This window comes from Lepisosteus oculatus, chromosome 5 (genome assembly GCF_040954835.1).
Source record: "Lepisosteus oculatus isolate fLepOcu1 chromosome 5, fLepOcu1.hap2, whole genome shotgun sequence".
Lineage (NCBI taxonomy): Eukaryota > Metazoa > Chordata > Actinopteri > Semionotiformes > Lepisosteidae > Lepisosteus > Lepisosteus oculatus.
In genome coordinates, this window is record NC_090700.1 from 42,764,791 (window position 1) to 42,787,870 (window position 23,080).

The 23,080-nt window shown below is 39.0% G+C and overlaps 1 protein-coding gene across 3 annotated transcripts in view; it reads right to left on the reverse strand.

Annotated features, from left to right (window-relative positions):
* efl1 (elongation factor like GTPase 1) overlaps positions 1 to 23,080 on the reverse strand; it is a 91,553-nt gene that overhangs the window by 28,809 nt on the left and 39,664 nt on the right. The window lies entirely within an intron of this gene.

Below are 23,080 nucleotides of genomic sequence, written 5' to 3' on the forward strand. Positions count from 1 at the left end.
TTTTTCAGCAATTTTATCCTTTTCACTGTACGTGGTTATTTTCATCACTTGTAAACTGATTCACAATAACCTTAAAAAAAACTCCCCAACATTATACACCCATGCTGGCAGGTATGCACGGCTGTTATAAGAGCCATTTGCACAAAAGCAGATGGAAAACATCTACAACAAGCATCAACACCAATCAGCCTTTGTGCCATTTGAATTATCATAATTTCTAAAACTTTAATAAAAGACATATGCTGCTGCAGACATTTAGACTGGATAAAGTCGAGTGCACAAGCACCTAGCCACATTTAACCAGGAATAGGTTGAGACAGGTTGCTAAGTGTTGCAAAGTAAGAAATCAGACGAGTCGGGGATTAAGACAGTGGAGAAACATTTATCACTGTCAGGTGCTGGGCGCCTTTTCCCCCGTTGCCCTTGGAAAGTGGGCAAACCCTTCCGCAGTTTTTCATTCCTCAACGAGATGTTGACAACAACCAAGCATGCTCTTAATTAGCTGAATGAAGGAAAGGCAATCAAGCCAAAGTCAAATCAAACAGCCTCTGCAGGCCAACAAAAAAAAACCCTCTCCAGCCGGGTGAGAGATCCTTATCCCCTTTATTGAGCAGGGTGTTTCCAAAAGCAAACACATCTACTGGACTGGAAAGGGTCTTCTGTCAGCAGGGACTCACAAGATTAGCAGGCTGAAATATACTTTAAACAAACTGAGGTCTTATCTCAGAGGAGCCATCAGTAAATAGCTTTTATAGGACACTCATTATGGTGATAATCTGCTTCAAGGGTTTCTGCCAGGCATGCAGTTGGAAACTTTAGGTTTGCATCTGCAAAAGGCTTTATCTAACTCACAGATGAATTCACCTTTTCTTTAAGAACTAAAACAGGGATGAGCTTTATCTTTAGAAACAAAGGAAAAATATAATGAAAAGAATGTGCAGATGAATGAAAGAAACACACTACAACTGCACATTGTGTATTTTGCAAACAGGACACATCTATCTCTAAAACAAGTTTCTTTTGTCTTACTGTTGCTTTTTTTCTATGTGAATGATTACAGGTTTGTGCCCTTTATGTTTCCAGACACATACTTGCTACAATAGGTGTTTTTCTTTAGCTGGTGCCTTTAAAGTTGTACAGGACAATGTAAACTTAATAAATAGCTCAGATATGACCATAACAGACTATAGAAATCACTGATGTATTACCCATCCATTTGTTTGAATTTTTAACCAACCTCACATCAGTGTTTCCAGAATTTAACTTCAAATGGACGTCTTAACAGTTCAATTTATTAATTTACTGTTAGAAGTTCAATTTACTTAGATGTCAACTGTCAAACATACACAGTCACCAAACCCAGATTTAATCACTGTGCTGGTTTATTCGGGCCAAGAGACTTATCACATCTGTTTTATTAATAAATTAACGAGTGGTACAGCAAACATATATTTAGAGCTCAAATAACAGATTTATTTTACAAATTAACTTTTAAAGTATAGGCTTATACCTCTAAACGCCCATGCACTCCTGCATTACTGTGACTAAAATGTAAACAGCACTTTGTGTCTGCTAAGTTTGTATTTACTGACTGACGCAGCACCAGCTATCCAACGTGCAAGAGCTGCACTTGTGAACTTGTTGAAGCCCAAGAGAATGACCACCAATTACAGGTCTCCAAAGTCATCTGAGGACATCTGGAAGGCACAGGGAAAGATTGCCTTCTCAGACAACACATTTCCCCAGTGCTGTGATGCTTGAGGCATCAGCTTAATTATGGTGTGTGCGTGCAAATGGCAACGTCAGGCCAGGGCTTTACTAAGTTTTATCATCCTTGTAATTGTGAAAATTCCAATTTGTATGAACCAGCAAAGTAAAGAATATATATTCTCCACTTTTAGCTTTCCAGGAGAATGCTGGTGGTGCCCACAAAAAGAGCTAACAGTGATTCAAGCCCAGAGAAATTTCCACAAAACCACAAATACAGTTGGCTGGAGCACAAGTTATATAAAGAACATTTTTTCCTCTTTGTGTATTTGGCAGCTGGTCCCGCTCTCAGCTGTGGTTCTGGGTAATTTCTCCAAAGCTGGCGCCGTGAACTGCTTTTGTAGCCTAGAACTTGAATAATAAAGCCTGCTAAGTGTTACTAACAGATATGCGTTTGTTTCTCAGATCATGTACAGTAGCTAACATAGCTCTCAAGAAGATTTGCTTTCAGTCTAGATTCATGTCATATTGTTTCAAAGCAAACAACCAATAAGTACAAAAATACACATAGTAAAATGTTATTGTATAAGGCAGGAAAAAACACACAGGGGTTTAACTACTTAAACAATTAGTTACGAGTTTCTTCTCCAGTGAAAAATATCATGGTTTGGCCTAAAGGATGCATTTAATTGCAGTGCAAGAAAACAAGGTTCATTCGTTTTGCAAACCAAAATGTCTTACTGAAACTTTCAACTCACTGCATGGCATATTCAACTGCGCAGTAAAGTAATCAAATAATATGGTTTTAAAACATCAATTCCTTGTTCTGTTCATAGCACAGGTGGAGATTTGAAGACATATAAGGATATAATGTGTTTGTCTATTCAGATCTACTTCTTTAATAATTTACTGTGCATCACTGACTAAATTTGATCTGTAGAGAACCATCTGATAAAACAAATGCACTGACCTGGACAATATTTTATTCCCAGACACTAAAATGGATTTTTTAAGCAATTTATTGATTTTTTTTTAGATTTGCCTGGTGGTGATATTAAAGTGAATAAAATTTTTGAATTAAAGGCATTGACAATGTTAACCCTGAGGAGCAAAATTAACAGCAGAACACAAGCCACAGGGTTTAGAAAAGAAAACTTATGGGAAATGTATTTAAATCCAGCTGAGACCAGAAGGCTCTGTTCTACACAAAAACAAATATTTTGCTCCATGTCTATTTTCTAGTTCTAATCCATTCCTACAGTATGAAGTTTTATTACTGCAAATCAAATAATGAGGTACAATCACACCACAAACATATGTTTTCATTTTGTTGCAATTTATAATTATAATGATAATTGCACTAATTACTTTACAATGTCAGCTTAAGAAATCAGACAGAAAACATTGTAGTATTTTCTCAAATAGAAAAGTATTTATCTCAAAGAGAAAGCCATGCACATAGCCATAAAGATCATTATCACTTATAAATTCTGGTCGACCTGAACATCATAAGCCCTTCATATTTCACATCACTTTGGTTACACTGCTCAGGCATGAAGCCTTTGTTAGTCACACTACAGAATCTTTCTGCAGGTGCAGGCGAGCAGGAATTTTTCCTTATCCGATAACCTGAAGGTCTTCCAGTAACAGGGTTGGGTCAGGTACACTGATATTTCTCTGGTTATGAAAAAGTGTTTGATGTATGTTTTGGGTGAAGGGGGTGGACACATGCAAGTCACATTAATAGAGAGACAAGTCATGTATTTCACACAGCTTTCACACAATATTTCAGCCTGTGATTTTTAATTTGTTTAGTTTGAACTTGCATGTCCTGATACAACCCTGATTTACTGCTGTAATAAACCAAAGGCACTGTTCATATGTGTACCTCAGTCCCCAACACAAATGACAAACTATGCAACCTCTGAACAAAACAAGCCCCAAACCTAAGTGTATAAAAACTGTACTTTGCTTTATAAAGACCTTCTCCTGGCCAAAGGAGACAATTGTCAGCTGCAGGTTTCCGTCATCCACCCAACCCATAAGGGAAATAAGCCCACCAGTCATAGAGGTCCTATCCTGTTCTCAGCAGAAAATGCTCCCATGACCTCTAGCAAAGTATGTATCAGGAGATCCTAGAATATAACACTGAATTTTCTGGACAATCAATCCATTGCTGGCTCATTCCCATCGGCCAGCTACACCAATGCAACTGTCAGGTCAGAGAAAGTACTATTCTCCAGCTCATCCAACTGCTAAGTAAGATTCTGCTGCACTCTAGTCATAATGCTTACGTATGACAAAGTATTAAGCATCCTTTTTCTGTAGAAGACAAACCTCAAGGAACTCTGAGGTAGTGTCCAACATTTATTTTATATCAGGGATGACCACCTCATTTTTACCCTTAAACCCTCAAACACCCTCCTCTTCTCTACTGTTTTGGCTAAATAAAAAAAGTAGCATATAGCCTTTCAGACTTTTATAAAAGTCAGTCTGCTACTAGTGGTCACTTTACTGCAATTTCCCTCACGGGATCAATAAAGTATCTATCTAAAGGCCTCTATCACTTCAACAATTATATTATAAATTATGGGAAAATAATGCACCTTCTCACATGGATGTAATGAGTGTGTTTGGTATATAAAGGGCGTCAAGGTGTCAGATGGTGCGTGGGTGTTTGATAGGAATATGGGGATAAGGCTGAGGACCTCTCTTTATTGCTTAACCTGCAAAATAAAGCTTCTTGCACTGTCCAGTATCACCTTTCCACGTTTCTTACGTGTTCATATGCCTCAACCCACTTTATCTAAGGGTGGGGCCTGTCCTTGTGGAGAAGTGAGGTTACACCTCAAGAATATCTTTCTAAAAAACAAAACTGTAGGATGAACTGGGACAGGACTTGGCAGCAGCTGCTGGTGCGACTGAGGTCCTATGGAGTGGAGACCTAAGAAAAATCCAAAACCCAGTGGAAAAAAGGGACCCCACCCTCAGGCCCCAAAACATTACTGTGTGGACAGTAATGTACAGGCAGAGACTGCTGCTCTAAACCTACAGACTCCAACATGCCTGCCTTCTTGCTCAGGTCAGTACTTGTGGTGGGGCCAGAGTGCCTCAAGAGAGACTGAGGTCTCCAGCCTGGAGAAGGGGAAGAGGGAGAAGAAAGGTCAGAAGTCCAAGTCCCCAGTGTGCCCTGAGCTTGACGAGGCGAGAAAGCTCTGAGAAGGGAAGAGAGCCAAACAGGAAAGCGCCCAAGGTGAAAGGCTGTTGCATAAGCCCAGTAAATGGGCTTCCACATGATGCATATGGATTTATTGAAAGTGCATATTTTCTTGAATCTTGAGTCTTTTAATGGGTGAAACAAGGGAAATGTCAGCAAATACTGCAAACAAAAATCCAAATTCAAAAGATGTCGATTGCATAAATATTCACCTTCTGTGCTATGAGGTTTATGTCTTTGACCCCTGTATCCTCCACAGTACCACTGCTTAGAAAATCCTCAAGTCTTGCTTGCCCACTTCCACCACACTCCTCTGTGACAAATGAGTTGGTTTCCAACCCTGGTCCAGAGTCGTCTCTGTGTCTTCTGGTTGGTCTATACAGCCGATGAAGTTTTAACCAAAATTGAATTGATTTCATTTATATATTTGAGGATTTTTTAAAAAAATTTTAAAAACTTTTTAAAAGTTTCAGAACTACTTTTGATTCAGATGTGCTAACGAAACTAACTGTACCCCTGTAAAAGAAAATAAAAACATCTTCAACAAATAAAAACATCTTCATTTGTGTTTCCACTTGTGTCAGTACATCATACATTGATCACCTATTGAGAACTGAAAAAAAGGAAGCTAAGTTCAGATCAGGCTGCTTAAGGTTCTTTACACTGAAGTTGTTGTAAACAATATTTTTGAAAAAGGGTATTTTTAAAATTCAGGACAGAGTGCAGAAGCAAGTAAATCAAAAGTCTGAACAAGGAAGTAAATCCATTAAAGTCATCAGTCAGCAATGGAGATTTAGATCTAAACTTGAAGGATAACCAGCACTCACAGTGACCCCTGAGACCAGGGTAGGAGAACACTGACCTGGAAAATCAGCATGCATGTCTGCCTGAGACTCACTATGGAGAAACCCATCACAGTGACAGTTCCAACACACTCCTTGCTCTACCAGCCCATTCCTGCTCATTAAGCCTTGCCTGATCTCCAGGACTCTTTGTTTATCAAGAGGAAGACCACCTGTGTCCAGCAGGCAAAGAATCCTCCTCTGAAGAGTCTGTAGGAGGTGATTTCCTAAAGAACGTGAGATCCATTCTGACTGACATCCCAGGGCGTTGTACTAGGTCATTCCCTGTTGTGTCAGCCTCCATTTCAGGACTGCTGTAGGCTCCTTTTGTGTGTGTGACAACAGGTGTCAGCACATTTCTTGCCATCACTACATGGCTACTTGAAATCTTTGCATAAATATTTTCAACCCAGGAAGGTTAAAAAAAACTGTACTTTTTAACATGAATGCAGTGCACATCTTTTGCCATATGTGTCATGTGGCTGCAATGCTGACACCACAATTCATGAAAAAAATTGACTGTCAGACTGACTTGCACAGAACAAACATCCAAGATCATGGTCCAATCTGGAGGAATGGAGCCCCCTTCTTCCGAGTGCAACATGACCTGAAGCTCTTTTTCTAGCCCAAACATCCAGTTCCTTTCTAATCATGAAGGCAGCAGCGATCACCACCCTTTCCCTCCAGGAAAGCTCGTATCAAAGCACATGTTACATGTGGACTTCCATAACCCAAAAGTTCAGTAGAGCAACAGGTCACCATGTTTAATGGTCACCTTTCTCACCTTGTTCTGACACCTCTGCGACACTGCTTCAGCAAATGTGACATCAATTTAATCAGAAGTGACGGACATCTGTATGCAAAACATTTCAGGTTTTCGAGAATCTGTGTAGGCATGATCCTCCTGCAGAGTACACACTTCTAGGGAGTGTAAAGAAAGCTGAAGTGCTAATGTTGAAGCACACCAGCTCAATACACATCTGCACTATGCACTTTTTGCATGGTCTGCCAGTTTTTTTTTCTCTCACCACTACACATGTATTGTCCCACAACATATTTATTGTGCCTGTTGTTATTATTTATTATGTTTGTAATGTATTGTCTACATTGTGTGGTGTTGTCTGTTGTACTGGAAATGGTCTGAGAGATCAGTGCAAATAAGTGTAAATAATAATTATAATGTACTTGTACATATGGCAATAAACTTCCCTGCTCTACTCTGTGTCTTTAAAAAACTGTTCTCAATGAAGACTGAGCGTAAAGCTTGGTCTTACATAGAAGCTGTTCTAAAAAGCATGAGTTAACATTCACATCACACGTGTAATACTAATAGCCTTACTTGTAAAGATGAAAATAAGCATTTTATCAGTAGAGCTGGCTGATAGTAACCTGCCTCTCTTTGGAAATATACACTGTACCCAGCTCATCAGTCACAGTACTTGCTGCGACTGTGTGACTTACACACAGGAGTTTCGAATATTGAGACTAAACTGGGAGTACTATTTCTTAAGGTTTTTTAAAGCATTCATTTTATGGATGAGCAGGTGATGTTCAGTAGAATTCATAATTCTTCTTGGTAAAAAATGCCAGATCCAATTTTAAACCCTGTTTAAGTAAATTTTTGAAATATGTATTTATCCACAATAATCACCAAATTTGTATTCATATGTAATATTGTAAAAAATGAACTGTTTTGAAGCAAAATTAAGCTTCTTTAAATGATAAAGGTTTAGAAAAAGTATATTACCACATACATATTCCTTAAAATGATTCTAAAGCAAAACCTCCTTTATATTAAAATACAATCAACGTACTGTTAAATATAGTACTGACATTAATGTTAAATACAGCTTACAAGCTTTTTAAAGCACAGCTGTAGGGTATAGTAAACCTGAAATGAACCTCAATGTGCTCATTGCTCATATACTACAGGTATCAGAAGTCTTCAGAACTTGAAATGTTATAATTCACAGAAAGAATGGAAAAAAACACCAAAAAAGAACTTAATGAAAGTTCAAAGAATTAGGTAGATGAAAAAATATTTTAAAAACTGCTTTTGACTCTCTTGATTATAGAATCTGCCTAAATATCTGATTTAGCCAAATTTAGAAAACTATCTGTTCTTTTGGCATGCTGGACGGAAAAAAAAATCGACAGCATATGTCATGCGCCAGCTGTCAAAGTCAAGTACTGCTGAAAGCACAATAAGGCCTTCAAGTAGCAAATTTGCCAAGAATCAATTATTTCTGCAGGAGACTGAAAACTTTTGAGCCCTGGAAGGGGACACAGGGACACCCTGGCACAGCAGCTGTTAATAGAAAGGTAGATGAAAGGATTCTGAGTGGTGTGTTCATTTACACTTTAATCCTTTCTAACAAGAGACTTGCTGCACTTTTTTGTTCTAAGAACATTTTAACATTTTATTATTTAATGTTTCTCTATTTGTGTAATTAATACTCTGCTAACACTGTCAGGATTTTCAATCTGACAGCCAGGTAAGAAATTCAATCCAATACAATTGCAAGTTTAACAAATGCTATTCATTAGCATTAGCAGTAGCACTGCAATATTACGAAAGTCAAACTTTTTCTTTGTTCATACAGTAGAAAGCAACAACTGCACATATATAAGTACCAGTAAAAGGATTCACTAAGTTAAAAATGTCTTGGAAAAAAATAATCAAAGATGTTTCAGAATACAGTGAACCTCATAAGCTGTAATACAGAGTGGCTCAATGGACATCTATATAAACACATACTCAAACTGACCTCCTTTTCTATATTCCATCTAATATTCCACTTTGCTACTTTTTTCAAAAACATCTGTTTTTGAGTCTTCCTTTCCCAGGACAATGTCCTCATGCCAGGAAAGCACTCTAAGGCTCCAATGTGCAAACTGTGCACATTTTTTATGTCTCCTAAAATCAATAGGGTCTGTCATCAACAAAAAAAAAACAACCAAAAGACAATGTTCGTTCTGTTTCCTAGGTTACCACATAAGAAATATACAACAAATTCATGACATGGCTCCGAGGCCACAATTACTGCTTAATTACATTTTTTTATATAATTATATCCATATTCTTCCTTCTGATCAGGAAGGTACCACTTAAAGCATTTGCTAAAAAAATACATTCTGACAACTTAGATGCTTTGATGTTTTAGGAGCAGAAAAAGAGAGCCAATGTGATTGTGCTTGGCTCAGGTGTTTGTTTATTGAAGCCTTTCCATTTCTAACACACCCTGAGGTCCCCAAAGAACAGGAGCCTACAACACCATCTGGTGAAAGCCAGAAAAACACAAGTCATCTTAAAAACTGTATCCCAAACACTAGCATCGAAAGGCAAAGGACAAAAGGAAAAGGGGAGAAAAATACTGTTCAAAATCTGACCTAGGATATACTGTACAACAAAATTTAAACCAAAAACCAGACACAACAACATCATGTTGGCATTAACAATGCTGTCGGTTTGGTCCAACATCAGCTTACCACATACTGGGACATAGCAGTAGCACTGAAGTCCACCCTAACTCCTTACTATAAGAGCTGCAGCATATTTTAGAAGGTGCTATTGATATTCCTCTCTGTAAATCTACTGAGGAATTGAGATGGTTTGAAGGACATATTTCTGTGCTAAATACCTGAGTCTGGGTCGCCAAAAGGTTAAGTGGAAACCTCAAAGAGAAATACCAGTTGTATTTACAGAAACATGTCTGTGGTCCCCTTGCATGTGTGTGCAGGGCATATAGAATCCACAGCCAAAGAACTCTGACTGGAAGAGGAAGACCATAGACTCAACCGCAGAAGAAAGCCTGCAGACAGTACTGCCATTGTGCCGAGCAGAGACAAGGAACCTCCGTTTTGTGTGTGGACCAGGCTCTGTGCACAGAAGCCACCTAGCAGCAGGGCTCTGATATAATTTCTCTCTAGCCAAATGGAGCCTGTGAAGACAAATTCTGCTGACTAACCCAAAGAGCTCTCCATGTCCACGGTATCAAGCACAAGCAATAAGCAACACAGCCCAGGATGCTCTCCACAGACTTGACTCAGAGCATTCTACCCAGATCTGTCTCTGCTTCTGTCCTTCATCTAGCAAACTGAACACCATTGGTAACATCCATATGCAGAATCTCATTAACAGAAAGTTGCAGGCAGGGTGCCTTTTACTCTCATAAACTGCCTCATTTAACATAAAGTCAAGGCACAATTTCCGGACGCCTGCCCCTAACTTAAAGATAATGTTTTAGTGCTCGCAGGAACCTACAGGTGCTTCCTAAAACCTCTTACAGTGAAAGTTATTCAAAAGTCCCTGGTGGAAGCTTTTAGCTTAAGAAAGATGAATACAAGCCTAAAAGGATTTCAGAAAAATATTCCTTTGCTTTTTAGCACAAATTTCCTAACAAACTGCTTAGCCCACATACAAAAAAAGCTTTGATTACTTTTAAAAAAAACAAATAAATGGTCTTTTAAAATCTGTTTGGAAAAGTGAATTAGTTTCCGGCTTGAAGAGGGCAAATCCATGGATTTTGATGATTTAAGTAGTTTCTTAACTGATCCCACATGTCTTGAGTTTTAAAAATACATAAATAAAATGTACTTCAAAAAGTTTAGAACGGCTGGAGGGCGTAAATCAGATAAATTTGTCCATTTAAACTTGACACAAAAAATTACTGTTGGCATGGTAAAAAAACAAGATCTGGCAATGAAATTTTATGGTTATTCGTTTATGACATGACAGAAAATCTTACTAATCCACTGCTTCCAAAATAGGTTGTTTTTCATAAGTTTTTCTTAATTGCTTCGGAAATAGTTGTTTTGTGAGGTGCAACACGACATCACTTCTCTGATTTCGTGAAAGGCTGCTGTAAATCGGTCAATAAGAGAGACAGTTTACTAAAGAACAGCGACATTGCATATTCAAGTAAACCCTTAAATAGAAAGATTTACTTTAAAGATTAAGACAGTTTGTAAAAACAGCAGCCCTTGTTTTAAGTTAAACTAGGAAGTGAAGTCTTGGCACTTACAGGTATTTGGGTAACGGAAAAGCCGGCTTGGTTCCCTGTCTAGTTGGCATCGAGACGACAGCAGGTGTTTCATGATGCCAGGCCGGAAAAAGCTGGAAAACATTTGTGACCTGATCAAAGAAAATGTTTTTTCTCTCCTTCTTCCAAGAGGATGCAGTTTTTATTAGCTAGTAATTTAGGTGGGCAGCACAGTGGTGTTTTTACACAGCTTCTTCATAGCTCCTGCGTTCTGGGTTTCATTCCGGAATGTGATGCCTTCTGGGTGAAGTCTGCATGACCCTCCTGGTCTGCTTGGGTTTCGGCAGGTACAAGTTTCTTCCCATGGTCCAAACACAGGTTGTCCACACAAACTGCCGATTCTAAATGTGTGTGTGTGTCCTGCTATAGACTGGCAACTTGTCCAGGGTGTACTCCTGCCGTGTGCCTGAAAGGGTAGTTTCCAGCCTACTGTAACCCTCTAAGAAGTTAATGGTGGATGAATTAAAGTAATTTGGGTTTATATTTAAAACTTACCAAAAAATAATTAATTCAAATTTATATTGAAATGCATCTGAGCAAGGCACACATACTCCAAAAATACTCATATTATATGGAATAACACAGAAACTACATATAAATCCTATGACTTGTTTCTAATGTGTTGCTAATTATGCAATATAAAAATCACACAGCACAACAGACTGTAAACTCCCTCTGTGTCCCCGTGATTCGCTAAACACTGGTTACTGATGGTAAACCACTAAGAAGTATGAATTTCGCTCATAAAACTGACTGTCTGGTTTTCTTTTATCAATTCATTAGTTAACCCTTTCACAGCCACAACCTTCCAACTCCGACTGATTTCAAAGCTGTCCCAGAAGCTAGTAAATGAAACGCTAATCCCCTGTGCGTTACAAATCGCGGCTGTTTGATGGCAGTGACAGAGAAGTTTTATGATGTTCGGGCTGTGTTGAGAAGTACTGCTGTGTCAGATCTTATTTCTGTAAAAACAATATTTGCAGCCAGAGAGATGAAACGGCACACAGAACTGATAAAACAGAATGCTGAAATTTCCCAGCTTTCTGGGGGAGGGGGAGAGGGTGAAATATTTTTGTGTTAAAAGTTAAAAGAGATCAGCAAACTTGCGATTCTTAAATGTTGAGATGTATTCCCATCAGTATTACAGCAGGGGTAGCCAGCTACCTCATCGAAAAAAGAATCAAGATCAATTGTATTTCTGTGGCAGATTTTCAAATAACATGGTTTTAAGCCTGTTTAGGCTGTGGAAGTCATTCATAAAGCGCAGAAGAAAAACATATTTAGCTTAAAACCTTAAATCCAAAAAATCTGAAAAGCCTTTTACTGACTGCCCAGCTACACGGGTCATCCTACTGAGGTGCCCAAACTACACAGCAGTTGAACTGAAGGGTTGAAACTTAATGGATGGCTCTCTTCCAATAGTGTGGCATATTTAACCCATTAAACTCTTAACTTCAGCTCTGCATTCTGCTGGGAAAACTGTCCCTTTTCGCCATCATGCTTTGCATCAGATAAATAAAATGGTTGAGTGGGTTAATTCCATAATCAAGGAATCCAAAAGCAATTCTGAGTCAATGGGTTTTTGGGATTCAGCTGAATTCCACTTTCCTAGAAGGTGAAACAGTGGATGCTTTAAAATCATATGAGGAGTTAAAATCTATTTCAAAACAATTCTATTTATTAAAAACATGACAATTCATAGGAACACCTGGGAGGTTGGAGTCTTGAACGAGGTTGCAAAGAAGCAGCAACACGGCAAAACAAAACATGAGTGTGTGAATGCCCTTAACCAACCTCTTCATGACACAATAGAATAGCAAACACCAGTATTAATAGCAAAATTATCAGTTTGCCAAGATCAGTAAGAACATGTATGATACAGTACTTCTCTACACCGGAGGCCTGCTTCTGCTCCTTGCCTCCTTACGAATCTTGTTATAAGGAGGACTATCAATTGCTGAGCCTGCAGCTTCTCTAAATGCCCGCAAACTGGCAGGGTGAAATGGGTCTTATACGCACATCTCTGCTTGAAACAAAATGCATGCTGGAGGTAAGACAGCTCAATGTGAGTTGGAGAGGTGAGGAATAAAAAGCTTCGGCTCCTGGTGCAGGCGATGGCACTAAAGCAGCTGGCTGGCATCACAGCCCTGGTCTCTTCCAGCGACAGCCGTTGTGCAATCAGGCGAAGCACGGCTGTGATGGAGACTGAAGCCACGAGGGACTTAAAAAAAAAGCAAAGCATTTAAAAATAATCAGGAGGGATCAGGAATCTATCCACAAGAAAAAAAAATCTGTGTCCATCACCCTAGGCGATGCTAAAAGAAACCATTCTTCACAGCTGAGCTGGCAAGGGAAACAATAGAAAAGAAAAAAAGAGTCACCAGCGAAGAAGAAGCGGGCTGTGAATGCACCAGGACAAGATGTGATGGCAGAATTAGCCCACCAAATGTTTGCGGAGAATTGTAAAGCTGGCGCATCAGCAGGGAGGTTCCTGGGGCTTTCGCAGGAGGTGGCACCGCTTGCTCGCTGGCATCGATCCTGGAAAGACGTTCTGGCCCTTTTAAATGGCACCCCCGCCTGCAGCTGCTCACTCCATTCTGAACACCGGCTGCTTATTAAAGCCTCCGAACTATTAAAAGAAATCCAGAGGGACAGAGTGCTTATTAGACACCGCACAATGTTTTCGCCGGGCCTGCAGCTCCCTTCTGGACACACGAAAACAAAAGCCTTATTTTAAATGGATTAAAGATGGACGGAAGCTGGGTGAGGGAGCGGCGACTATGTAGAGAACCCGGGCCAAAAAAACCTGACCAGTTTACCTGAGCGGTGTGCTTACTGAAGAAAACCAAACGACCAAAAGAAATCACAGTGCAGAACCTCGCCTAATATTTCATTCTAAAGAGAGTTCTTGAAGTGTTACCCACTAGGTGTACAAAAACACACACAAAAATATCATGCATTTTCAGGTTTGCCAGTGTAATTCAAAGAGGTCTATGTATTCTGAAGCTTGACAACAAAGAACTGCCAAAGAACAATTCAAAACGCTTACTAAGCTTATTATATATTTTTCACTTTAGCAAGCTAATTACCTGCCATGAAAAATGCTATTACACACTTCCTTCCACAGAAACCAGAGATATCTAGCAATTAGCACTCCTGCCTGCTGGAGTGGGTACAGGCCTAGTGACTGGCCAGCAGCCTTACGGCTAAGGTTGTTACTCCAGAGGGTACTGGAGGAGGTTGAAAACAACACTGTAAAAGAATCTGATTGATTTTATTTGTCTACTGTGAAGCAAACAAACAGAAAAACATTCTCTTCTCAATTGTTCAACGTTATCAGGCTTTTATGGACAAGGTATGACAAAAACACACATTATTTTTTTTTCCTTTGAAGGAAAATGGCTCCAAGCCCACTGCCCATAACAAAAGGTTCACAACTCCCAGAGGACCCGCTAGAAGATAAATGAGAAAAAAAGAAACGTCTTGTCCAGGGAAAAATAAAAAATAAAAATAGCTCCTGCAGTGACTGCAGACTGATCTGCACATTAAACCTCCAACACTGATCCAAACAGACATTTTATTTAATTTGCTGAAGACATAATTCTCACATAATATCATTACTTTCAATTTACAAAATAGTGGGATTTTGAGGAAACCTAAGAATTCTGAGACACTCAAGTGTTTCCAGCCTGTTCAATCTTCCAGGCTATATCCATCACTCAGGTTTCCACCAATTACTTTGTAAATACAACTCTTCCACTACTGTGTAAAACCCATTTCTCAAAATTTTCCTTGCAAAACTTTGCATTTTCATTACACGTGCTCTACATTTATTTATAATCTAAATAATAGATGTAATAGATTTTCTGAACACTAATATTTACAAGGGATTGCTGGGCATTTCATGAAATGTTTATGGTTATAAATAATGATGATGACAAAATCAGAGAGAGTTCAGTTTAGAAAATGACCTCTCCAAGCTCTGGAATGAGCATCATTCATTTCAAATACCCTGCTGTGCGTTTTACAGAGACAAAGAAGAAATGTAATCAGATTCCTAACATCTGCACTCTGTCATATGCTGAATCTCATATAAATCATCTCCAGTTGATCCTGATCAACTCCAACTGCAAAATCTGACTACTATTCTGCTTCATGTCTTAAATGTGTTGTCTGCACCCACTGACAGCCTTCATCCTGAGGGATTTATGTTTGTCTTTTCATGAGCTTTAATACAGTGTAGTATGTAGTTGCCCATTTTCAAATATCACTTAATATTGTTTTTGTTTGAAAATAACCCCATTCCATAAATAACCTGGGTTATCTAAAAGTGAAGGGCATTTAATAACCTATAAGTAGCTTGTTACACATAAATCTACACCTGTATCTTCTTCAACAAAGGATGACAAAGAACACCTTACAAAACGTTAATGCAATCCTTTCCTAGATTGGATGGACTCGCTGCTAATGGAAGAACTACACAAACAAGAATACAGGCAGAGAATAAATCGGTTAAGATGATTAAATATGTACATGTATCCCCCCTCCAAAAAAAAATGGAAAAATACATTGAATAATAAGAAAAACATATTGATTCCAAACTTCTAAATGTGTATAACTGTAGGCCCATGTCCTGCTTCCCTCTGTGAGGCATGCGTTGAATCAAGTCTCTGGGCTGTTGAGTAAGGTATATTTTCCACTCTGAGAGAACTATCTAAACCTCGTATACTTCCACTGCCAGGGGAACACTAGTCTAGGTTATTTTAGGATTTTTATAAAACCCTTCATACAGATATTATATAAGTGTAGATACCTAAGTTTTTTTTTTCTGCTTCACAGCTTGTAAGCATTTCTTTTCCTTGCAAATCAGGAGATATGATTTAGGAAAGGTGCTCTCAAACAGTCCAGGAATGTGCAATAATGTATATATGGGTTTGGATATGTCAATTTGTTTTAAGTTAAGTACAGTGCTGTAAGACATTTGGAGAACTGAAGACTGGAATCACCGCACTCAGCAGTAAGTTATGCTTAATGGCATTTGCATCTGTGCAGCATGTGCTCCTGAGACAGGCTAGCTGTGTTCCCACATAACTATCTAAGTCTTAATGTGCCTTAAGCCAGCAAACGCGCCTGTTAGAATCCCAGATTTAAAACATGCCCATGTCTTTAATGATGTAGTACAGTCCAGAGGAAATTGAAAATAAGCAAAAAGGCTCTTTACTGGATACTGAGCATAACCAGACTGCTCCAAAGACACGCATTATCAATTCTGTCAATTGCCACTGTGTTTTAAAGCTTTTGCGCATTAGTCTCCTCACAGATGAACCCTGTGCTCTGTGAAGCTCCTAATTGGCCAGTGAAAAAACAATTGGTGGCCACTGTATATTAGCCTACTGCATCTCATTAAGGGCGCAACACCTCCAAGATACTCGAACAAGCAGTTAATTACCCCTTCCGACACCAATACACACATAATGACTCTGCACAAAACACAAATCAACCCGCAATTACAAACTCTGACAGACACACAAAGGCGCCTGTAAGGATGGGATACAAAAGATTGAATTCTGATTTGTAAATGCTTTACCATCAAAGACTGCTTTTTGCTTGGGGTTTGCAGTTACTATGAGCAATACCAATTATGAAAACCCAAGCATTTGTGCAGGTCAACACTAAGACTGCTGTTGATTCATCCGTCATGCAAATCCATATTACAGACCACACACACAGTAGAAAAATGACTAATTTATCACAGAATCTTATGAGGCAGTCCTTTAATACTGCACTATCAGAAAACAGACACAAAACTCTTTATACGATAACACTAGCAAAAAAATGTGCTGAAATCAGCTCTATGAAACAATTATTTTACACGCGACACATTCTTTATCTAGACTTTTGCATTGTTTAAAGGGAAACTATTAAAACGTGTCTTTTTCAACCATGACAGAAACCGGATTAAAATCCTCCTGCTACACTGCCTACACTATCTTTCAAAATATATAAAAAACGGAGAGCTGCATTTCACATTAACATGAATAATACCTGCAGGGATTAAGAGATATCAGTTAACTGACCTCCATCCAGCATGGCAAACTCATGACTCATAACCTAACTCAGGAATGCTGGTGTATTTTAAGCACATTGTGTGGGGGTATTTCATTTTTTCACAGAAAAGGGAAATTCCCATCGCCTAGAACAGATTAAACATATTAAAACATGAATGTTCCCATTTTAAAATGAAATGCATAAAAAACTAAAAGCAAAAAGCAGAACAGCAAAATCAGTGAATGTGAGTAAACAAAAATAACTCAAAGAGACTTTAAGAAATCACATGACTGGGAACAAGATTTGTGTGCAAACTTAATAATGAGGTTCACAAGGAAACATGACCAATTCAATAAAGTACAACACACGGTCTTAATATTTTCCTGAAAAATGTCATTGAAAATTCAACTATTCTGTAAAAGCTGAAAGCTCACCTAACACTACATTCCTACAGAGAAACAAAAGCTGTACCTCTTGAATAGCAAAAAAAGTATTTTCTGTACTTTCTTTCATTCTAGTAGCTGAGCCAAGTGACTCGGGCAGTACTTCTGAAACATAGCTGCCTGGATCCCTTTAAAACACCTTGACTCTGCCTGGTGCGGCTCATCACTCTGTCTATTGTTTGTGCTCCTAGGGTTGTGTGCCAGACAGAATCGTGTAAGGGAGTTTATTTTTATTTTGTCGCCACCTAGTGGTTCAGTTTGTTTTGTTGCTAGCAGAGAGCTGGTGATCAGCTGAATGATCTGTAACACATCTCACCACCTACCGCTGCTGTTAATATTCCTGTTATGAACGGTTGTATGTGTTAACAAAGCACTCAACACGATTGTTTTTAGAGACAGAAACAATGAAATCAACTACATATCTAGGTTGCCAGGCTAATGACAAAGAAAAGAAGTTACAGCCCAAAGAGGCAAAATTCTTTATCATTTTCTCCCACAGGCTTCTAAACAGAATTCTTAATGTGAACAACATGCCCTGAAAGGCTACATTTCAAGAAAGCAGTGGAGTTTGAAATCTAGGTCACACTGGAGAGGAAAAGTGAGTAGGAGAGAGCGTGAGATACAGGGGAAGTGAATGTGAGAGAGAAATATAACACACATCAATAAATTCCAAGGAAACATACAAAGGGGAGGCCTGCTAAGTATAGTTTATGAATGTCTAATTCCAATCAGACTGCTTTTTGCAAGAAAATAACGATGTTAGGAATGAATGGATGACAGAGTACTGAATCACTGACAGCCTGACTGCAGTGAACACTACGACAAGCAATGGCCAACCAAGACAATATTTCATCAGACCTGACAATATTCTTTAAAGCAGTTCGGAAAGTAGAGCCAAACAGTGATTTCATCAACTGGCCCCTGCAACTTCAGATGAGCTACAAGGGCACTAGGGCACTGGTTCCTTTGATGACCACATCAGGAAAATAATCAGATGGCCCTTAACGTTTTCAAAGCAGGGGAATGACAACATTTGCCTGGTTCAAGCGAGCGCATTCCAATTTCTCCTGTTCCTGAACGCATGATGGAAAGCCGTAACGTAAAACAAATGTTTTCATAAATCGCTCTGCGTTGAATCAGCATTATTCATTTCTCTGTTTACAGACCAGCTCAGATGATTTCAAAACATTACTGCGCTGCAGCTGGTTCGAATTGTGGAAAGTTTGATGTAGCCCACGTACTTAGCCCAGGCAACAGGCTCTTGCCATTACACAGTACACATCAAAACTAAGAGAGGGTGGTATGGCCTCCCAGTAATCTGCTTGATCATAATTGTCACCAACAGCACAACAGGCCTATGGGTTTGTGACACCCGGGGTTATGATCACTTTCCCTGACCTTTAGGATTCTCTTTCCTTTTTAAATTATTTTTATTGGAAAAGTAATTTCCAGACATTAACATTAATGATGTTAATTGATGGATCAACTATGCTTTATTACATATGCTGTTCAGTAAGGCTATTAACATGTGCTTGATTAGCACAACTGTATAAAAGCCCAATACTATTATCGGACTCTTCTTGGCACCTGCATGTTCATGCTTCATTTTTTCAATTTAGAATCCCTAATTAGTTTTCTCTTTATAACCATAAGAACAATTACAAATGAGAGGAGGCCATTTGCCCCATCTAGCCCATTGGTAATTAGCAGCTAATTGATCTGAAAATTTCATCCAGCGGTTTCTAGAACGAAGCTAGGGTATCGGCTTAACTACCATGACTGTGTAGCTTGCTCCACACTCCCACCACCATTAGAGTAAAGATGGGCGCCCCCCCACCCCTCTTTTTTTACTGTCACCCACTTTAAAAAATAAGAACCCCTCCCCCACCATCCACCATTTTGAATTTGAATATTTAATTTCCATTAAATAACACATTGCTACATGCGCTCTCGCTCTCTCTTTCCCCGGAAGCATGCTATCACAAGTGTTGGCTGGGAGCAGAGGAGCGATGCAGCTCTCGCTGACGGCACTATCGGCTCACTGCTGCATGGCAAACCAAGCCAGCAAATAGCCCCAAACGCAGGTACAGGATAATAAATAATAAATAATAATAATAATAAATAATAATAATAATAATAAGTGCTTACATTTATATAGCGCTTTTCTAGACACTCCACTCAAAGCGCTTTACAGGTAAATGGGACTCCCCTCCACCACCACCAATGTGCAGCATCCACCTGGATGATGCGACGGCAGCCATAGTGCGCCAGAACGCTCACCACACATCAGCTATCAGTGGGGAGGAGAGCAGAGTAATCTAGCCAATTCATAGAAGGGGATTATTAGGAGGCCTTGATTGGTAAGGCCCAATGGGAAATTTTGGCCAGGACGCCGGGGTTACACCCCTACTCTTTACGAGAAACGCCCTGGGATTTTTAATGACCACAGAGAGTCAGGACCTCGGTTTTACATCTCATCCGAAGGACGGCACCTGTTTACAGTATAGTGTCCCTGTCACTATACTGGGGCATTAGGACCCACATGGACCGCAGGGTGAAGATGGCAAGGTTTCAACTCCAGGACTGATCAAACGAGTCAAACTCTTCTTCTTGTGTATTCAGAAGTCCTGCAGTGGTACCAATTACAGACCGAGGAAACAATTTGATCAAAGCACAATACGCTGAATTTTCCACTCAACGAAACATCTTAAGGAATTTTAATGTTGATACGATAACAACATGTGTGTGAGATAAATACACCTACAATTTTAGCAGCCTACTGTTGCCATAATTAAATCTGGAGTAGAAGAGAACAAAACCTTTATTAAACATTTAGGTGATGTACTGTATCAAAAGCTTTTTACTTTTACTTTTCAATCGGAACTGCTTAATCCTAATAAATGAGGCAACCATTAACATAAGATGTTAATCAAAGGCGCACAGCGCACTCCTAGATTTACAGCTGAATACTCAGCACTCTAAGATCAAAATCAGCTTAACCGAGGCCACATCATGACCATGTGTCTAATGTAGTTTCTAAAATCATTTCCACATTCCCACTGTACTGCTTCTTCACAACAGCATAAACTTTAGCCTAAACCTATCACTGTTTTAAGAAGGTCAATATACAAAATAATACAGCACATGGATGCACATGACCAAGAATGTGATGGAGATTTTTCATTTTCACAGTTTTATATCAGACTAATGTATTGCTTTCCATTAACACATTTTCTAACACTATGAGAGATTGACAGCTTTGATTAATATATAATCCATGTGGTATTAATTTTATTAAGGTTAAGGCAAAGCTTCTTTAACATACTGGATAATGTACAATTAATTTCTTTGTATGGTCGGGAACAAAGCACTCCTGCAGCCTTTGAAGCTGCAAGATGAATTGCTTTAGAAACGGAAATCATTGCTTCTGAATGCAGTTATAAAAAAAACTGCAGTAGGAATTAATAATGAAAGCTCTCTTTTATATACATGAGACTCAGCATTTTGGTGGTGATGGTACACCACAAAGTAGTCTGTAAAAGGCTTAGCCAGGCTTCATACTTTAATAGGCCAGAGTTATCATGAATACAAATTAAACTGGGCTGTAGAAAGGCAGATCAGCCTTAAGATGATAGAGGGTTATTAATGGATAACCCACTGCACGCATGCTCTCCAAGCACATTACAGCAGACCTATATTACAGCACTCTCTTGGTATGCGGAAAGCCAACATAGTTAATATTTGAAGACACTTGTCTAGGACTACAGCCCCAATGCAAAGGGCAATAATTTTCCTCAAGGTTTCAGCAAAACAGTTATGAGCAGTAAGAAATTAGGCACAGCTCTGAATAGTATCATAACCAGCACTATCCTCTCCCATGGCTGGATAAGAAAATCACTTAGCTATTAGCAGCAAAATGAGCTAGATGGACTGATCCTTTCCTACAGTATGTTCTAACTAGTTAGCTAATGACTAGTGGGAGAAAAGAAGACTATTAACTGGGCATCATGACACTGAGTTTTTCATATTTCAATGACACCCTACTGAAAAATAAAACAAAGTTCTTTAAACTAAACTTCACACGGTGACTCTTCCTTTCTGAAACATACAAATTCAGAGATTAATTATAAGTCATAAAAAATACACGAATGAAAACAAATAAGGTGTAAAAGGTGACATTTGCACTTTTCAAGAGACTCATCTGAGCGATCAGACACAAGACTCTGACCACTTACTCGAGCCACACAGCTAAGTGAAGCATCAAACCCGCTGAACTACAGTGCCAGGTCCTTGAGCGCTCCTGAGAGTGCAGGTGAGTTACACAGTGTAATCACACACTAAAACCACCTAGACTGAAACTCTGGTCAGCTGTGCATTGTTGTACTTTGGTTCAAAGGTCTAAATGGACCATAAACATGAAGAGGTTCACACAGCCCAGTCCTGTGTGTGAAATGGAAAGTGAAATGGAATGTTTTCACAAACCACAAATTAAATGGAAGAAGAATGATTATATCATACTAGAGACCTAAAACCTGGAAACACCTGTGGGTACCTGCCTCAGTCTGATCCCTCTGAACCTGAATGAGTGAAACAGCAGGAAGGAGGTGGCATGTGACAGGATAGTTTCTCTGTGTCAAGGAGCCTTGTGAAGCATAATGTTAACAAAAAATAAACAAATTATGGAAATGATGAAGAGTCTGAGAGGAAAATACATTAGGTTTTTTGTTCATGTCAATGAAATTTAATTAGGTGAATTTTGCAGCTGAACAAAGAGAGAAAAATCACATTATCCTGAAGATTACAAATAATTGACTTCTACTTTTCTGTACAGTGCAAAATAAAAGGGGTAAGGTACCATTGCAAGTGTATTGGGCAGAAAAAATTTTCTCTTCAAAAGTAGGCAACTCCACAACAGTTCCTATACAACTGAACAGGCTGTGCAGCTCTCAGAGTCATCACAGGCCAGATGGTGGAATGGTGGACACAGATCAGATACACTAAACACCTGTGGATATAGGCTGAGAGGACACAGGTCAGATAAACTGGATATCTGTGGACACAGATAAGATACACTTAACTTCTGTGGATACAGGCTGAGTTCGCTCTGGGAGTGGACACAGGTCAGATAACCTGAATATCTGTGCATGCATGTTGAGAGTGGACACAGGTCACATGTACTTTGCACCTGCTCATACAGGCATAGTGCTGAGAGTGGACACCAGTCAGACACACCCAACACCTGTGGATAAAGGCTGAGAGTGATCACAGGCTGATATAAGACAGTGCTCTGTATCTTCCATATCTTGCGTAAAATGCTCACAAAAATATGGAATTTTGATTAAATGTGAACTCAAGCAAACAAACATAAATACAATGAAGACACAACCATGGAAATGTTGTGCTCTACTTTACAGCACATCAAATAATCAGTCAAAAAGTTGGCATAAGAAACTCCATTTCATTTACAACATTCCATAAATTAATGGAATATACACCAACCTTTTTAAAAAATCCAAAAACAGTTCTACTTTTTATATCTGAGTAAACTGAAGAACACAATTCCACAATTTGACTTGTTACTCAGTCAGTCTCCAAAAAACCTCATATGAAAGTTAACGCTCAGAAAGAAATGTATTTGCTTTATTAAAAAGAATGTGAACAGTGAAATCATACTTTCCCCTGTTAGAATGAATCCAATCTTATTTTCCTACTGATAACAGATTGTCTTATAAATATTCTAGACAATACTGAATCTCTAATGGTGAGGTAAAAGACACTTCC